Below are 19,678 nucleotides of genomic sequence, written 5' to 3'. Positions count from 1 at the left end.
ATTTATAAAATCCCGAACATATGGATAGTTACAATTATAGTGACTAGGTCACAGTGGATTATAGTTGTAATTATATGTTCAAAAGAATGAGTCCTAAGATTAGATCAGTGCATTGGATTTTCACTGATTAGGCAATCTACGATATGATCTACTTACACATTCAGGGTGTGATGTCTTGTCCAAGGCATCGACCAAGTAGATAAGATCGGATGTATTTAGTTACATCGGACTAGGACCGATATTGATTATTGATTGATAAATAAGTATCGTTGTTATCAAATCTAATCAATGTCACAACGTTGACCATATATTAAGTCGATCTTAATTTTGAGTGATAATATTCTGCTAATTATATTATTTAAATCTTTTGACTTGTTCGTTACCAGCTTACCCTACGGTCTAGCCCATACTTACATCTTGGAGATTTATTAGTGTAATTGAGTGGGAGTATTATTCATAGATACGAAATCTATAACTTCTGTATGAGAAGTAAAAAGATGATTTCCTTAATTGCTTTGTTCAAAAGGTTAAATGATTGAGATCTCATTTCTGTGATTAAGTTCACGGAAATATCATTTATAAGGAACTTAGTGGGAGTTAAGGATAAAATATTGATGAGGGGTAAAACGGTAATTTGCACTCAGCTCGTTAGTAAGTCATCGATAGAGGATTGACTGATTGTAATGGTTATAACAATGGATAACGTATTTATGGTTTTGAAAATACGTTCTATGAATTCAATAGTTCAATTCCGAGTCTATAGTGGAGTCACGAGGAATTAATAAGGTAGTGAAATTATTCGTAAATATATTCACGGTAACTTGTTGGAGCTTGATTTCATGGATCCATGGTCCCCGCATCACCTTTGAGTAAATCATCTAGAATGTCTCAATTAATTGATTTGATTATCAATTAGGATTTTTAAAGTTGACTAGGTCAATTTTGGAAAATTTACAGAGATATGAGATTTAAAGAATAAAAGAGAATCTTTGGGTAAATTTATTAATATTGATAAATTGGTATCAATATAAATAAATAATATTAAATCAAGTTTCAAATTATAATTAGTTAATTTGAATAAGGATTTAATTAATTAATTAAAAATAAATAAATAAAAGGTTTTGAATTTAGGCCCAGTTGGGATTTAAATTCAAAACAAAGAGATTGGGCCCAAGTCCATTTATGGCAGCCCAAGGCTTTTATTTTTGTTTATTATTTTTAATTAATTTAAATTTAAATAAATCTCATTAAGTTGCTATATAAGGAATATGATATCTAGGGTTTTCAGAAGCAAGTCAGTCTCAGTTGATTTGGGTAAGTGAAAACCTAGACACTCTAATCCTTTCTTAGCCACAATCTCTTCTTCTTTTCTAGATCTCTATCTCATGTGTTGAGAATCAGCCCACACTAGTTCTAGGTTGATCAAAGGCTTGGTGAGGAAGACTATGTTGCTGATCTTGTTCAATCTCTTGATAATACTCTGCTACAGAAATGAATCAAGGGTTAGAGAGATTGAATGATGTAGTTGTTCCAGTTCCGCTGCGTAATGTAAGTTTTTACTTTACTCTGTATTTGTATCAATTTCATAGGAGCATGTTCTAGGAATTTGCATGTTTGTTTGATAATATGTAAATTGCATGAAAATAAATAAAGATCCTTCAATGAGTTTTTCCAACAGTTAATTTAATTTTATAAAATAACACATTCTGAAATATTTTGTTTACATTTGTATAGGAGAACCCAGATGCGCATGTTGTTGATACTTGGAGGGATGCTCATATGAGAAAATTGACAAAATCTTTTGTCAATGAGGCAGCTCAACAAGATTATGTAAGTGAATAGTATTGTTTTCTTGTTGCTAATGTTTATAATGTTTCTTATTTTTGTTTATAATGTTATCTTTATACAGGAAAAAATGGCGGCAGAGGTTCAAAGGACACAGCTTGAGAGGCAAAGTCAACAGCAGAGTGAGGCATCTCTAAATGTATCTGGCGTTGATTCGTCCCCGGTCGATCAATACGAGATACTAAGTAAAGTACTCGGGGAGAGATCTGACTACCAAAGAGGAGTGGGTTATAGGGCGAAAGGGAAGGCAAAAAAGACATCATCTAGCTCTACAGATCAAAGTCAGTCCCAAGCAAATACTGCTGCTTCGCCTAATGAAGATATGAGAGTTATGGCTTTGATGATGAAGGCAATTCATGAGAAGTTTGAGACTTCGACAACTGTGCATCCCAGTAAACTGTATGACCCAATGTTTGACAGTTTTCTGCAGAGGCATTTGCCACCACAATCCGAAGGTGGTTCGTCTTCTCAGAGTAACACTGCCAATCCTGACTTTCATACACCGCTACAACAGCAGCACCAGCCTCCTTCATAGCAGCAGTATCAGCCTCCTTCACAGCAGCAGTTCCAGCCTCCTTCACAGTATCCGCCACATCAGCTGTACCAGCCTCACCCAATGTATCTGCCACATGTGTCGTTGCAACAACCTCCTCAGTATCAAAACCAATACACTTTTGGACCCTCTTCCCAGTCTCCTTCACAATATTTTAGTTTTACCGATTTTCCAGGAGGATCGATGCAGCCTTCGCCACCTAATGTTAGATATTGGGAGGTTGGAGGCAGGTCACAGCCACAGCCACAACCTCGAGATCTGTTTGGGGACCTCACGCTCGGACGATCATCACAACCACCTTATATTCCTTCACCGTCACAGCCACGGCCGTCACCCTCACCGCCACCGCCACCGTCACAGCCGTCGTCCTCACAGCCAAACCAAAATGTTGAAGATGAGGACAATTTCAACATTAATCTTAATGACTTTCTTTAGTTAGTAGTTTATATATTTGGAGTGAATTAATACTTTATTTATTTTTAATGACTATAGTGATATTTACTAGGTTGATAAATATTAAAACTATTTATATTAATTTTAATGTTAGTTATGTTTAAATTAATTAAATGTTTATTTTTGTTAAATTATATTATAAATTATTTTTTAAAATAATTAAATTTAATAAATATTAATTTATTTAAATTTTAATTTTAAAAAAATAATATTAGCGGCGGAGCCCGCGGTAAATAATAATGCCTTGGACATAGCTATTAGCGGCGGGCTCCGCCGCTAATGCCCGCCGCTAATAAATGATTATTAGCGGCGGGTGTGTCAGTCCGCCGCTAATAATCATTATTAGCGACAAAATTTTAGGCGCGGTGTATTAGCGGCGGAGTCTCGCCACTAATCCAACAATATATGTGCCAGGAAATTTTACTGTCTTGATCTCCAAAAATTTATTTTTGAAGATGTTATATATGCTCCATATATCATCATCACGAAAAAAAAGTAAGGGAAATCTCATAGTTTGAATTAGTTTACTTTGGTTATCTTTTGCTACGCAATACCATGAAGCGCATACACCACTAAAATTTAAATATTCCTTAAATGATGTCATCTTCTCTAAAATTGAGTCTAGGAGATGTTTCGGCAGATTTGACCAATCTGCATACAAAATAAATAATCAACTTAGATATTGGTAACACATATAAACGTGAAACATATACAAAATTGACACGATTATTTATTCTTTACAACATAAACACAATACATAGATCAAATGTTTATAAAAATCATGGAAAACAAAATTATTTTAAGATTTATGTATATATATGTATATGTACACGTGATCCCAAAAAAAAAGTTAGTCATACCTGAATCTATTAGGCTAGTTCTTGAGTCTGTCAAGCTACCAATACTCTCTATTATGATCAGTCTAGTCCGCACTTTCATAAATCTATGAAGTTTACCCTCTATTTATAAGAATGGAAACTAGTATAAGATAATTATTATCTTATTAATATTTTAATAAAAAAAATGAAATAACCGAAATATCATAATATTTATATAAAAATATATACTATCGTATTTGAATTATTTAAATTCAAAAGAGATAATCATAATATTAATTTTTAAAGGTTTTTTATTTTTTTTAATGTTAACTTTAACGAAATATTCTTATATTTAATTGAATTTTTTATATATTTAATAGTAGTTTGGAAACATTTAAATTTAAATAAAATAAAATAAATAATTAAAAAATTAAAATATGATATTTTTTTAGATATTTTATAATGATAATTATTTAAAAATAATAAATAATTAAATTAATTAAAATAGAATATTTTTTAGATATTTTACCATAATAATTATTTTAAAATAATAAATAATTAAACAAATTAAAATAAGATATTTTACAATGATAATTATTTAAAAATAATAAAATCATACGTTTTATAACTTAAATAAAATTTAATTAAACTTAAACTCACTTATTAGAATAATATCATATTAAACATATAATATAATCTATTATCAATTAGCAACAATTTAAAAAAAAAAAAACTAACAATAAACTTAAATTTAAAATTCATGTATAATATTTAATATTATATTAAACATATAATATATAATCTCTTGCTGTCACTCTTAAATTTAAAATTTATAATAAATATAAACTTAAATAAAAATAAATAAATTATTTAATCAAAATAAGATATTTATTTGAAATTTATATGACATTAATATAAATTTAATAAAAATAATTAATAAATTCTATAAATAAAACTAAGCAAGCTTGATATTGCAAGTTGCTTGTATCTAGTAAAGTATATACGTACTAACATACTTATTTGAATTATTTAAATTCAAATTTTTATTAGTAACTATTAAAAAATTTCTTAAATTTTTTAATTACCTCCAATTTGAATAAAAAATATATCCGAGTGAGGAAAAAGTTAAGAGTATAAGGAATTAAAAAGGAAAAATAGAGGCCTTTGATCCACTCAGTTATTCTCAAGTCCACTTGCGTCCCTTCAAAAAACAAAAATACATATATATATATTGGATTAAAAAATGAAGTGAAATATTATATTAATAAATTGGTAAAATATAAGAAAATGAAAAGAAAAAACCTTCGGATAAAAAAAAAACACTGATGATCATTAAGAGTATCAAAGGAGAGAAAGAAGACGTGACACTCCACGCAATAGTAATTGAAATAATGACGATGTTTCATCTTTTGATGTCGTAAAATCCCATAACCTGCCTAAAAATAGTTGTCTTCTAAAGTGTTAACCATCATAACCAACTGTTAGATGACTCTCATGATTAGTTAGCTGTTACTGATTCTGTTAGAGTTTGTTAGGTGGTTATTAGTTTCTTTCTTGGTCTTCTAGGCTCTGGTTTATATATATACATACATATATATATATCTTTGTATCTTCCCTTATTGGTGTAATGAGCTTTAATACAAAAATACACTTTCACAAACACATTGAGTTCTTTCTCTTTTTCTGTTCTGTGTTTTTCTTAAGTTGGTATCCGAGCCTCTGGATCATGGCGACCTCTGGTGATACCACGATGACTTCTGGCAACGTTTCGACACTCTCGTTGACGGTCCCTACCTCTATGCTCCTGCCTCCCCTGTGATTGGATCAGACCAACTATTTTTTCTGGCGGTCACAGGTGCTTCCTGCCATTCGAGCTCATGATCTTGAGGATATTCTCATGCGTCGCATTCCTCGTCCTAATCCACGAATTCCTGAAACAGAAGGGTCTACTACACTGGTACATAACCCTGTCTTCACTCGTTGGATGCGTCTTGATCAGTTTCTACTTTCTTGGCTCATGTCCTCTATTTCTGAATCCATGATTGGACATGTTGTTAACTGTGAAACATCGACTGATATATGGAGCACTCTGGAACAACTATTCAACACTCGTTCTAAAGCTCGGATGATACATCTCATGTCTCTGTTACAAAGTACCAAGAAAGGCTCTCTCACAATTGACGAGTATATGCTAAAGATGAAAAGCTTTGTCGATGGCTTACGGGCAGCATGCAATCCTATCTCTGAAGATCAGCTTATTCTTTATGTTCTTGCTGGGGTTGGAAGTGAGTATGAATCTGTGGTGGTCAACCTTACATCCAAAGATTCAGTTACTCTGCAAGAAGTTCAGTATATGTTACAAAATCATGAGATGAGATTGGAGCTTAATCAGTCCACTACTCTTTTGGATCTCAGTGGCCCTGTGGCAAACTATGCTCAGTCCAAGAGATCGTCTTCCACTGCTCCATTCCACAATTTTCGATCCCCTTCCACCAATAATTTCTCTCGTGGTCGGGGAAGAGGTTCCTCTACTGGACGTGGCCGAAGTTTTAATGGAGGCTCACGTGTTGTGTGTCAACTCTGTGGTAGACCTAGTCACACTGTTCAAAAATGTTATCGACGGTTTGATGTTAGTTTTCTTGAACCAGTTGAATCTGCTTCTTCTCAAACAGAAAATCCTCCTCAGGTGTATATTGCCTCTCCTTCAACAGTTAGTGATGATGCTTGGTTCTTAGACAGTGGAGCATCGAATCATGTCACTACTGACCCTGCTCATTTGCAGCACAAGAACTCCTACAAGGGTAAGGAAAAACTCGTTGTCGGTAATGGCTCTCAACTTTCCATTCAACATATTGGTTCTAGTTATATTGCTGCTAATCGTTCCTTACATTTAAAGAACATTCTTCATGTCCCTTCTATAACAAAAAATCTGATTAGTATTTCCAAATTTACTAAAGACAATAATGTAACAGTTGAGTTTACTTCTGATCTCTGTTTTGTTAAGGACAAGACTTCGAACCAGCCACTTCTTCGGGGCATTCTTAAGCATGGGCTGTACCAGCTGGTTGCTCCTTTGGATTCTCCTCAGTTCTCTGTGCCCAAATCTGTTCAGCCTTCCCCATCTAATGTTGCATTCTTCTCTGAGTTTGTATCAAATCCTAAGTCTTTCTCTTGTAATAAAACTTTACATAATGTAAATTTGTGGCACAAACGTCTTGGCCATCCTAATAAAGCTATACTCAATAAAGTTTTGCATTCTTTGAATCTCTCTCATATTGAGCCTACTTTTTGTCATGCTTGTCAATTTGGAAAAATGCATCAATATAGTTTTCCTTCCTCTAATAATTCAACTCAATCCCCATTTGAGATTGTTCACACTGATCTCTGGGGTCCGTCTCCTCATATCTCAGTAGAAGGGTACCGATATTATGTTCATTTTGTCGATGATTTTACTAAATTTACATGGATTTTTCCTTTAAAGCTCAAATCTGAAACTACACGAACTTTTCTTCAGTTTAATGCTTATGTTGAAAGACAATTTGGGTGTAAAATCAAAAGCTTACAAGCTGATTGGGGTGGTGAATACCGACCCCTTCAACCTGTTTTAGCTAAACTTGGAATTGTGTATAGGCACCCTTGCCCACATACTCATCAGCAGCAAGGTAGAGCTGAAAGAAAGCACAGACACATCACTGAGATGGGTCTTACCTTGCTAGCTCAAGCCCGCCTCCTTCTTAAGTATTGGTGGAATGCCTTTGTGTCTGCTACCTATCTCATAAATCGGTTACCCATTCAAAAGCAACAGTTCAAGTCTACATTTGAGTTTTTGTTTCACAAACAACCAGATTATGATTTTTTAAAGGTTTTTGGCTGTGCTTGCTTCCCATTGTTACGACCCTACAATACTCATAAGTTTGATTTTAAAACATCTACTTGCATTTTCTTAGGTTACAGCCCTTCTCACAAAGGGTACAGGTGTTTACATCCCTCTGGCCGTGTATATATTGCTAGAAGTGTCAAATTTGATGAGCAATCATTTCCTTATTCATCTATTTTTACTACTCATAACACTGTATCCATACCTAGTTCATCTCCTCAATATATTCATTTCCCCTCAACTGTCACCACCAACTCTGTATCTCCACAACAACTTTCCATTCTTCCTTCAGTTTCCCTTGATCAACATGTTTTTCCTATGTCTCAGGATGATCCTACAGATCAATCTGCATCCTCTCCACAGGCTTCTCATTCCGCTCCTTCCTCTACCATTCCTATTATTGATGAGTCTGCCCATCTTTCCTCACAGCCTTCTTCTTCAATCTTACCCGTTCACTCTATTTCTCCACACCATACTGCTCCTTCTTCTTCTAGTACAACTCTCATTGCTCCTTCTGGTTCTACTCATGCTATGCAAACCAGGTCTAAATCAGGTATACACAAACCCAAAGTGCTAGCAGCAACTATAACTAACACTAATCATGTTTTTTCTGAGCCTACTACTGTGCAGAACGCATTATCTGATTCTAGGTGGAGGACAGCCATGGAGGTAGAGTATCAAACATTAATAAGCAACAACACTTGGTCTCTAGTTCCTTATCACACAGACATGAATGTTGTTCAGAATAAGTGGGTATTCAAGACTAAACTTAGAGCAGATGGTACTTTGGATAAGTTTATAGCACGGTTGGTAGCAAAGGGTTTTCAACAAACTCAGGGAGTTGATTACTGTGATACTTTCAGTCCAGTGGTCAAACCCTCTACCATCAGAATTATTTTTACTTTGGTTGTCACCAATAGTTGGGATATTCAACAAATCGATGTCAATAATGCATTTCTCAATGACGATCTCAAAGAAACAATCTATATGCAACAACCTCATGGTTTTTAAGATGCTAACTTTCCCAACCATGTTTGTCAACTTCACAAAGCTATCTATGGCTTGAAACAAGCACCTAGAGCTTGGTATGACAAATTGAAATGTGCTCTTCTTTCTTGGGGATTTACCAACTCTGTCTCGGATAGCTCTTTATTTTTCTTTGCTAAGGGGGGTCACATGTTGCTAATGTTGGTCTATGTTGATGATATTCTCATCACTGGAGCTAATTCACATCAGGCTCAGGAGGTCATTTCAGCTCTACATAATCAGTTTGCCTTAAAAGCTCTCGGTCATGTCAGTTACTTCCTTGGTTTTGAAGTTTATAGAGATGGTTCACATTTGCATCTGTGTCAATCCAAGTATGCTTTGGATATACTAAAAAGGACCAATATGGATCAGTCCAAGCCTTGTTCGACTCCCATGTGTCCTGGCTATAACTTAGCGACTTCTGACAGTGATTCCTTCTCTGATCCAACACTTTACCGCAGCATTATTGGAGCATTGCAGTATCTTACTCTCACCAGACCTGATTTTTCTTATGCCATCAATAAGCTGAGTCAATTTATGCAAAATCCCACCATTGCTCATTGGTGTGCTGTTAAGAGGGTGCTGCAGTACATCAGGGGTACTACTACAAGAGGACTTGTCTTTACTCCAGCTTCTCCTCTTGTTCTTCATGCATTTTCTGATGCGGGTTGGGCTTGTGACTTAGATGATCGAAAATCAGTTACTGGCTTGTGTGTCAAGCTTGGTGAGAATCTTATCTCTTGGGGTTCCCGAAAACAAAAGGCTGTCTCTCGTTCCAGCACAGAGTCCGAGTATCTCTCTTTGTCTACTACTGCCACTGAGGTTGTCTGGATCACCTCCTTGCTTCATGAGTTGGGTGTTCATTTAACTACTCTTCTTGTGATCTGGTGTGACAACCAAGGTGCTCAGATGTTGGCCTCCAACCCAGTTTTTCATTCACGGACAAAGCATATTGAGGTCAATGTTCACTTTGTTCGTGATTTGGTTCAGCACAAACGTCTGCAAGTCAGGTACATTTCGACTGACGAACAGCCAGCTGACATGTTTACAAAGCCTCTTACTTTGCCCAAGTTTACAAGCTATCACTGGAGTATGTTCCGTGTAGCTGGAGGGGGCATGTTAACCATCATAACCAACTGTTAGATGACTCTCATGATTAGTTAGCTGTTACTAATTCTGTTAGAGTTTGTTAGGTGGTTATTAGTTTCTTTCTTGGTCTTCTAGGCTCTGGTTTATATATATACATATATATATATATATATATCTTTGTATCTTCCCTTACTGGTGTACTGAGCTTTAATACAAAAATACACTTTCACAAACACATTGAGTTCTTTCTCTTTTTCTGTTCTGTGTTTTTCTTAAGTTAAAGTAAGTTATAGGAGAATACTTCTATTCAAAATAGATTTAGAGTATATAAGAAATTGTAAGCTATCAAAAGAGAGGAGTCCCTCATTGTTTACAAATAACTTCGTTAGTCCCCAAAAGTACATTTTATAACACGCTTTGGATAATACAATGCCCAAAATAGTAAAATTTTTATTATAAGTATTTTGGTTATATTTGAAAATATTTTGACTTTAGGTTCTAATATATCTTTTTACAAAACACAAAGTCTAAAATTAATTTTTTTAAAATTTAGGGTCTAAAACCAAAACACCAGTAATAATGCTATTTTTTTTTATCAATGTATTTAATTTCTAAGAATAATTATGAGAATTATGGTTTGAGAATTGTTTAAGAATAATTAATTTTTTATTACTTTTAAAAAATTTAAAAATTTAATCTCATATGTATTTTTAATATTAGTAATAATACTCTATTTATTTCTGATATCAAATATAAATACAACATACATTATATTTATCAAATATTTTTTATAAAAAATTTTAAAAGTTATTTTTTTAAATAAATATAAAAGAGTAATTGTTTAAAATAACCATTTTCTAATGTCACTTGCAAAATAATTTTTTTTCTTATAAAAAAAAATATTGTATATACAACATTGTGTGACAATTTATCTCCTGATAAATCATGAAATCATGTCTATAGAATACTTTTACTTCACCAAGTACCTTTTTTTTTCTAGGTCTCAAACAATTTCGCAATATTTAGATTTCATTCTATGTAAACATCATTTATTTTAAGTTTTCGTTTTAATTTCGTGATATAATGTTCTTTTCTTTATAATTTTGCTTTTTCATACTCAATTTCTTGAAATTCCTAATTATCGAAATATCATAATATTTATATAAAATTATATACTTACTGTGGTACGTATTTGAATTATTTAAATTCAAAAAATTGTTCAATTAACTCCAATTTGAATAAAAAAAAATCTATCATTAGAATAGTAATCAAATATACATTATAGGTTTTAGTAAAAAAAAAAAGAGATTTTTATTTTTAAGACAAATAACATTTTTTCCTCCCAAATTATGACATTTGTAGAGTTTTACCTCCAAACTTTTTTGCGTGGCAAAAATACCTCTCGAACAATAAATTTCATTGAAAATGTACCCCTTATGTTGTATTCTATGATAAATTGTAAACAATATTATGAGCATTAAATCCATAAATCATATTCAAAACAACATTATATGCTCATACAACAATCCAAGAACACATTTTATTTAGAGCATTGATTTAAATATATAGAGATAAAACATACTTGACATTGAGTCTCCAATGTTCATCTTTGAATCTCTCACAATCTACACAAACAAAATTAGAAAATCGCAATACAAGAGAGAACTTATGAAGAGCAACCCTTACCAAAACCACATTCTTACTTTTACCCAACAACATATATGTTCTATATATATGTCTCGTGTGCCTTCTTACCCTAAGGGGTGTATTGGGCCTATTGGGCTTATATTATTAGATATGGTGAACTATGGTTTAATGGGCCAACCTATAGTCTTTAGGGTGCTACCATGTGCCTCAAATGCAATTAGATTAATATTAATCATCTCATTATGGTCTTTAACTATTTGTAGGCACTCTAGAAAATGATTGTGATAATGGAATTATGTTTGTAATTATATTAGTCCATATAAAATTCTAATATTCTCCCACTTGGACAATATAATCAAACCACCATAATATTGTCCATCACTAAAAGACAGTCTAATAAATCATATATAATATCATATCGATAGGATACATATATTATTTATGATTCGGTCTTGAAGACATTCAAATACAATAACAATCATTAAACCAAACATGCATGTGGTACATTAATTTGAGACTATGCGCATTCTTCTCTTTTGTACCTATCACTTCGTCAAACAACAATATATATATATATATTCATATATATGACAACAATAATAAGAAGTGACTTCAAATATCATTATGCATGTTTCATAAATACAAGTCATAAGCATTCCACACAAAATACTAGCATGTTCAATACATAAAATAGCTCCCACTAAACTCAGTAATCTAGGCCCCTAGTAATCCCATATGGGTAATGTGTTCTGCAAACACACATATAGGTAAGCCTTTTGTAAGTGGATCTGCCAACATGCTAGTGGTAGGCGTGTACTCAATGGTAATGAGGGATTTAGCAACTTTCTCTTTAACGAAATAGTACTTAATATCAATATGCTTTGAGCGAGAAGTACTTCGAGTGTTCTTAGAGAAAGCTACAGCTGCAGAATTGTCACAGTACAATTTCAGCGGCCTCGAAATGGAGTCTACAACACCCAATGCTAAAATGAAATTCCGCAACCATATTGCTTGACAAGTAGCCTCATAACATGCCATGTACTCTGCGTCCATCGTAGAGGAAGCTGTGAGAGTCTGCTTGACACTTTTCCACGAAACAGCTCCTCCAGCCATCATATAGATGTAGCCTGAAGTGGACTTTTTATCATCTAAGCATCATGCATAATCCGCATCACTGAACCCAACTATATCAAGAGTGTCAGCTCGCCGGTAAGTCAACATATGATCCTTGGTACCCTGAAGATACCTCATGACCTTCTTAGCCGCTTTCCAGTGACTAAGTCCAGGATCACTCAAGTATCTACCCAACACACCAACAACAAAAGCAATATCTGGGCGTGTGCATACTTGAGCATACATCAAGCTGTCTACAAGCGACGCATAAGGAATAATCTTCATTTCATCTCTCTCTTTATCATTTTGTGGACATTGGGCCTTTGAGAACTTATCACCCTTCACTATCGGTGCCTTTCCAGGAGAACATGCATGCATATTGAATCTTTTCAAGATCCGATCAATGTAAGTCTTCTGAGACAAACGAAGAATACCATTAGCCCTATCCCAAAGAATCTGAATCCCAAGCACATAGGAAGCCTCACCAAGATCCTTCATATCAAAATGGCTAAACAAAAGTTGTTTTGTCTCAGACACCAGATCAGAATTATTAGATGCAAGCAGGATGTTGTCAACATACAATACTAGAAAAATAAAACTGCTCCCACTAACCTTCATGTATATACATTGATCTACAACATTCTCCTTGAAGCCATTTGCAGTGACAATCATATCGAACTTGAGATACCACTGCCTTAATGCTTGTTTAAGCCCATAGATAGACTTTTTGAGCTTGCAAACCATGTGTTCTTTGCCAGACTTCTCAAAACCAATAGGTTGAGTCATGTAAACATCTTCAAATAAATCTCCATTCAAGAAGGCAGTCCTCACATCCATTTGATTGAGTTCTAGATAAAATGAGCAACTATAGCCATAGTGATTCGCAACGAATCTTTGGTGGAAACAGGTGAAAAGGTTTCTTTGAAATCAATACCTTCTCTCTGGCTATAGCCTTTAGCCACAAGCCTAGCCTTATACCTTTCCACTTGCACATTGGAGTCACGTTTGATCTTATACACCCATTTGCATCCAATGGGTCTGCAACCTTTGGGTAATTCAACCAACTCCCAAACTTCATTTAGTGACATAGAATTCAACTCATCTTTCATTGCATCCATCCACAACACAGATTGAGGACTATTCATAGCTTCTTGATAGGTAACTGGCTCAAAAGTGTCTCCCACATCAAACTCATGTTCTCGTAAATAGACAAGGTAGTCATTAGGAATAGCAGATCTGCGGGTTCTCTGTGATCTTCTCACCATAGCTTCATCATCCCCAATATCAAGATTTTCATCTTGTTCTTGATTTTGAGGTTCATCATGAGTTTCTACTGGAATCTGTTCAATCACAGGGTCATCAATAGGAGCGGAAGCGACAAGTACAGGGACAAAAATGCGTTCTTCCCTGAAAACAATTTCTCTTGACCCTTGACTTGAACCAAATTCATCCTCAAAATAGACAGCCCTATCTGATTCTATAACCCTGGTGGTGTGAGATGGGCAATAAAATCTAGAACCCCTTGATCCAATGGTGTAGCCCACAAAATAACCACTAATGGTCTTCGGATCAAGTTTCTTAGACTGTGGATTATAGGGCCTCACTTCTACTTTGCAACCCCAAACATGAAAATGACGCAAGCTTGGTTTCTTACTTGACCATAGCTCATAAGGCGTCTTTGGGACAGACTTGCTGGGCACTTGATTCAAGATATAAGCTGCAGTCTTTAATGCCTCACCCCATAAAAACTCTGGCAAACTAGAATGAATCAACATACATCACACCATGTCAAGAAGAGTGTGATTTCTCCTTTCAGCAATTCCATTCTGTTTGGGTGTTCCTGGCATTGTATATCTTGCATCAATGCCACATTCCTATAAGTACCTAGCGAAAGGCCTGGGGTTCCTTCCACTTTCATCATAACGTCCATAATACTCTCCACCTCTATCAGAATTAACTGCCTTGATCTTCTTCCCCTTTTGAAACTCAACTTTCGTCTTAAAAATCTTAAACGCATCTAAAGATTCAGATTTTTCACGAATGAGCTCAACATGGCCATACTGGGAAAAGTCATCAATGAAGGTGATAAAGTATTTATAACCACCCATAGCAGGCGGAACAAAAGGCCCACAAATATTAGTATGGATCAACTCCAACAATCGTGTGCACCTATCTGTTTTACTTTTTCTAACCTTGGCCGTTAACTTTCCTTTAATACAATCAACACAGGCAGTAAAATCTGAAAAATCTAGTTCTTGAAGAACCCCATCTTTCACCAACCCTTGCATTCTATCTTTAGAGATATGGCCTAAATGTTTGTGCCACAACATAGAAGATTTTAAATCTAACCTTGCACGTTTAGAACCAACAACAGTATTAAGAGAAGTAGAAACAATAGGAGTAACATCATGCAAAACAAGTTTATATAAGTTTCCACATAAAATTCCATTGCCAACCAAAAGAGAATCACGATACAAATTAAGTTTTCCAGTTCCAAAATTAAGACTATAACCTAGTCTATCCAGAATAGATATAGGAATCAAATTCCTCCTAATACACGGTATGTAAGCAACATCCTGTAATTCCAAGAAGTGTCATGTATTCAATTGTAATCTGACTGTCCCCAAAAATTCAACTTTGACTTTTGCATCGTCTCCCATGTACACATGCTGCTCCAAACTACTCGGTCTTCTTCGACTTGTCACTGCCTGCAAGGAATTTGCAACATGAATTGTGGCTCCAGTATCTAACCACCAAGAATTTGAGGCCACATCAATAATATTAGACTCTAAACAAACCATCACATGATAATTACCATTCTTTTCTACGTGAGCTTTGAGCTTTCAAAAATCAGCTTTCTTGTGCCCAAAGTTTTGACAAAAGTTGCATTTTCCCTTGAAAAACTCATTCGTATGACCAGTAGAAGATGAGACTGACTGTCCACTCCCTTTAGAACTAACTGTTTTCTTCTTATGATGCTTTTGGTCACTAGAGTTACTAGGAGTGAATTTTCTCTTGTGAGAATTATTGGGATTTGTCACCATGGAGATACTTCTTGCCCTTCCCTTTCTCATGTCCTCCTCTTCCTTGGCAAGAATAGTAGACATCTCCCCAACAGTCCATTGCTCCTTCTGAGCATTGTAGCTTGATCTGATTGAATCAAACTGAGATGGAATGTTCTCCATCACCAACCACACCATGTAATCATCACCAAGGTCCATATACATGGCCTTAAGTTTATGATAGTGGCCCATGAGCTTGTCAATGCTACATAAATAGTGTGATGTAGCATGTTCAAGTGTTCATTCTTCTCATTCTTTGAGAATTTCTTATACTTTTCCTTAATGGCAGCAAGAAAATCCTTTGCATTTTCAGACTTGGGAATACTATCACGAATGGATTCGTCCATGTGATATCTCATAAGCATCAAGCAACAACGATTGGAGTGTTCCCAGTCCTCGTAAGATTTCTTATCCTTCTCAGTAGCATCATCAGCAGGCTTAGATGGTTCATCAATTCTCAAGGCCAAGTCCATTTTCATGAAGGTCAAGTTCATCGTGATATTTTCAATCCACTGCTTGTGGTTGGTTGCATTCAGCGTCAAGACGGCAGGAGATCTAGGAATGCTTACAGCTGAATGAGAAACAAGAGCAATAACTATTAAATACATGTTATGATAAACCATGTCATTTGTGCTCTTTTCTCATCAATATATGATCGCAAAATAACAAATGATCATTATGTATGCTAGAGTTCTTAGACAAACACACAAAATAGAACTCATACACAGGTAAGAACAATCTATTAAACATTATAATCAAATACATTAATTTACTATCGAAAGAATAGATAAATTGTGATTCATAATGTTTAATAAATTTTCTTCACCATATTAAGCATCCTTACTAAGCAATTATTATCGATAGGATAATTAATTACTTATATAGATCTTAATGTAATTTTGGAGGAAAAAACACAAAATTCAAATAAATAATTATTTAAATGTTCCTCTTTACTGAACAATTTACATGCTTATTCTTACGACAGGAAAGAAAATAAACAATAATTGTTGACATTATATAATAAGATTTATACCACAAAAGATTAAATATAAATACAATTATGAAACCAAATCTATGAATTAATCTTGTGCATAAACATATACAAATAGTAGGATATGAGAATAGGAGTGAAATGGTAAAAATTTGGCCAAAAAAGACCCCTCACACGCCCCCACGCGCCCTAAAAAGGCTTCTGTTTTTTTTTTTTAAATTTATAATGTTCGTACGACATGTCGTTTACCAAAAACGACATGTCGTTCCGGGCAAACGACGTGCAGCAGGGAGGGAACGACGCGTCGTTTGGCGCTGAAGGGAGGTTGAGCCTTATGTGCGAACGACATGTCGTTTTTCATCGTCCCTGTCACCCACCCGTGGGTCTGCTTCTCGGGTCTACGCGACCCAGTTCGTGACCCGGTCGGATAGGCCATCTCCGGCCACCAAATCCGACTCCGTTTGAGGGGTTTTGTTCCATTTTTAACCCTCTATCAATTTCCAACATCCATTTAACTCAAAAAACACTAAATAATGGCCAAAAATTATGAACCCGAAATGGGTTTTCCTCCATTAACGTGTTTCAAGAAAGCTTGGTATTTAATAGTAATGGCATAGAAACAATCATCCCAAAATAAAGATAAACCCATCCAAAAACATAAATCTAATGTTATCATGATTTCGAAAATTTTGAGAAAAAAATCAGATTTTGAAAGAATTGGTTTTTTTGTCTAAAATCAAGCCCTAAAACTCAAAAAACCTTGCTCATGATACTAATTGATAAATTGTAAATAATATTATGAGCATTAAATCCATAAATCATATTCAAAACAACATTATATGCTCATACAACAATCCAAGAACATATTTTATTTAGAGCATTGATTTAAATATATAGAGATAAAACATACCTGACATTGAGTCTCCAATGTTCATCTTTGAATCTCTCACAATCTATACAAACAAAATTAGAAAATCGCAATACAAGAGAGAACTTATGGAGAGCAACCCTTACCAAAACCACATGCTTACTTTTACCCAACAACATATATGTTCTATATATATGTCTCGTATGCCTTCTTACCCTAAGGGGTATATTGGGCCTATTGGGCTTATATTATTAGATATGGTGCACTATGGTTTAATGGGCCAACCTATAGTCTTTAGGGTGCTACCATGTGCCTTAAATGCAATTAGATTAATATTAACCATCTCATTATGGTTTTTAACTATTCGTAGGCACTCTAGAAAATGATTGTGATAATGGAATTATGTTTGTAATTATATTAGTCCATATAAAATTCTAACATTCTATTCATTTTTTGAATGGTTTGCTGATTTGATTACATGTCACATGCATAGTTGTAATACGATGATCTATTTAACTAACTGAAACTAGTTAAATCAAGTTTATTGGTGTTAAACATGCAAACATTAGCTCTAGGAATGCAAATACATACTCTTATAATTTATCATTAGGTCACTATTTATGTATGTAATTTTTTTCTGGACTCTCAAATCGTATCACATCATCGCCACATCAGTGCTAAGTCAACAAACTGTTTGAAAAAATAATCAGAATGCAACAAAATCGCACATTTTTAATATTTTTTATAGTTCAAGGGGATATTTGTAGTAGCATGATCTTTAGGAGGGGCCATGGTCACCCCAAGTTTTTTTTATATACAATCCATATATATGTATATAATTTTGATAATTATCTGCCAACAATTGATTTTATATATATTTATATATTCTTCTTTCTTATTTCAATTGAGAAGGCGTGAAGTAGAAAAGACAAAAATATTATAACCTTGCAAGAATGATTTAAGGTGTCAATTTGTGATTGGTCGTATGTAGTCAATGCATCCTAGGAGGTGTCGGGGTGAGGTTTTTTTTCTTCTTCTTCTTTAAAATGGTATTAGGGTGAGGTTGGTATTTGCAATATTGTTTATGGTATAAATATATATATATATATATATTGTTGGTAGCACAATATAAATACTTATTATTTGGCCCCTCCTAATTTTTTGTGTTGGTTCCGCTATTGGATTTTTGTCAAGCAAAAAAGTTCGAGGAGTAAAATTCTACAAGAGTTATAGTTCGGAAGGAAAAATGTTATTTATCCATTTATTTATATATGTATAGTATAAAATAATTATAAAAATAACTTAACAATTTTATTTACAAAAATGTCTTGCCACACATCATTGAAAAATACTGGATTTAAAAAAATAATATGCCAGAAATGGAAAACTTCATGGAATCTCAGATTTTCTATTTTTTTGGGTTTTCAAAAATAACATTTTGATTACTTACGATGCCGATAAAATACAAATCGATTATTTCATAAAAGCTTTATATTTTAGAATATATTATTTCTTATACATTTTGGTTTCTCCAAAACTTATTTGTAGAAAATTTATTATCTTAAGATATCAATTAGTCAATTTTAAGTTATATTATGCTGTCTTATTTTTTAAAATACTTTTCACTTACCTTCAATTTGAAGTATAAGTTACCAAATAGTTTATTAGCAAGATTTACTTTAGTATATACATAGTAACTATTGACTTAAAAGTTTTAATACACTTTTTGATCGCTCATATAATTTATAGGTGAGTAATAATAGTTCTTTTTATTAACCAAACAAGAAAAAAAAACTTAGAAGTTACTTTCGAATTATAATTTAAAATGCACATGTTGGTCTCTTAAATAATAAGACATCATAATATAACATAAACATGAAGTTATATTTTTAAATGTAATTAATCAGTATCTTAAGATCACTAATTTTCTACAAATAATTTTTGGATAATGTAAAAGTATCATAAATAATAAGACATCATAATATAATCTGAAAATGAAGCTATATTTTTAAAAGTAACAAATAAGTTTTGAAAGTAACAAAAATGTATAGAACTAATATGATCTAAAAATGAATTTTTTTATGAAAAGATAACTAATGGGTATCTTACGGGGTATCCTAAGCAATACTTTTTGAAAACCTAGAAAAATAGACAAATATGGACAATAAGATTGGTGCCTCTTTATTCATGGTGATAATGTTGGAATATATATATATTTATATTTATATTAAATTCAGGTATATTTTAATAATGTGGGAATATATCCATTTGTAAATAAAATTTCTAAGGTTATAAATAAAGTTTGAAAAAAAACATAATTGTGTAAATATTAAAAA

This window comes from Humulus lupulus, chromosome 1 (genome assembly GCF_963169125.1).
Source record: "Humulus lupulus chromosome 1, drHumLupu1.1, whole genome shotgun sequence".
Lineage (NCBI taxonomy): Eukaryota > Viridiplantae > Streptophyta > Magnoliopsida > Rosales > Cannabaceae > Humulus > Humulus lupulus.
Note: the sequence above shows the minus strand (reverse complement) of the source record.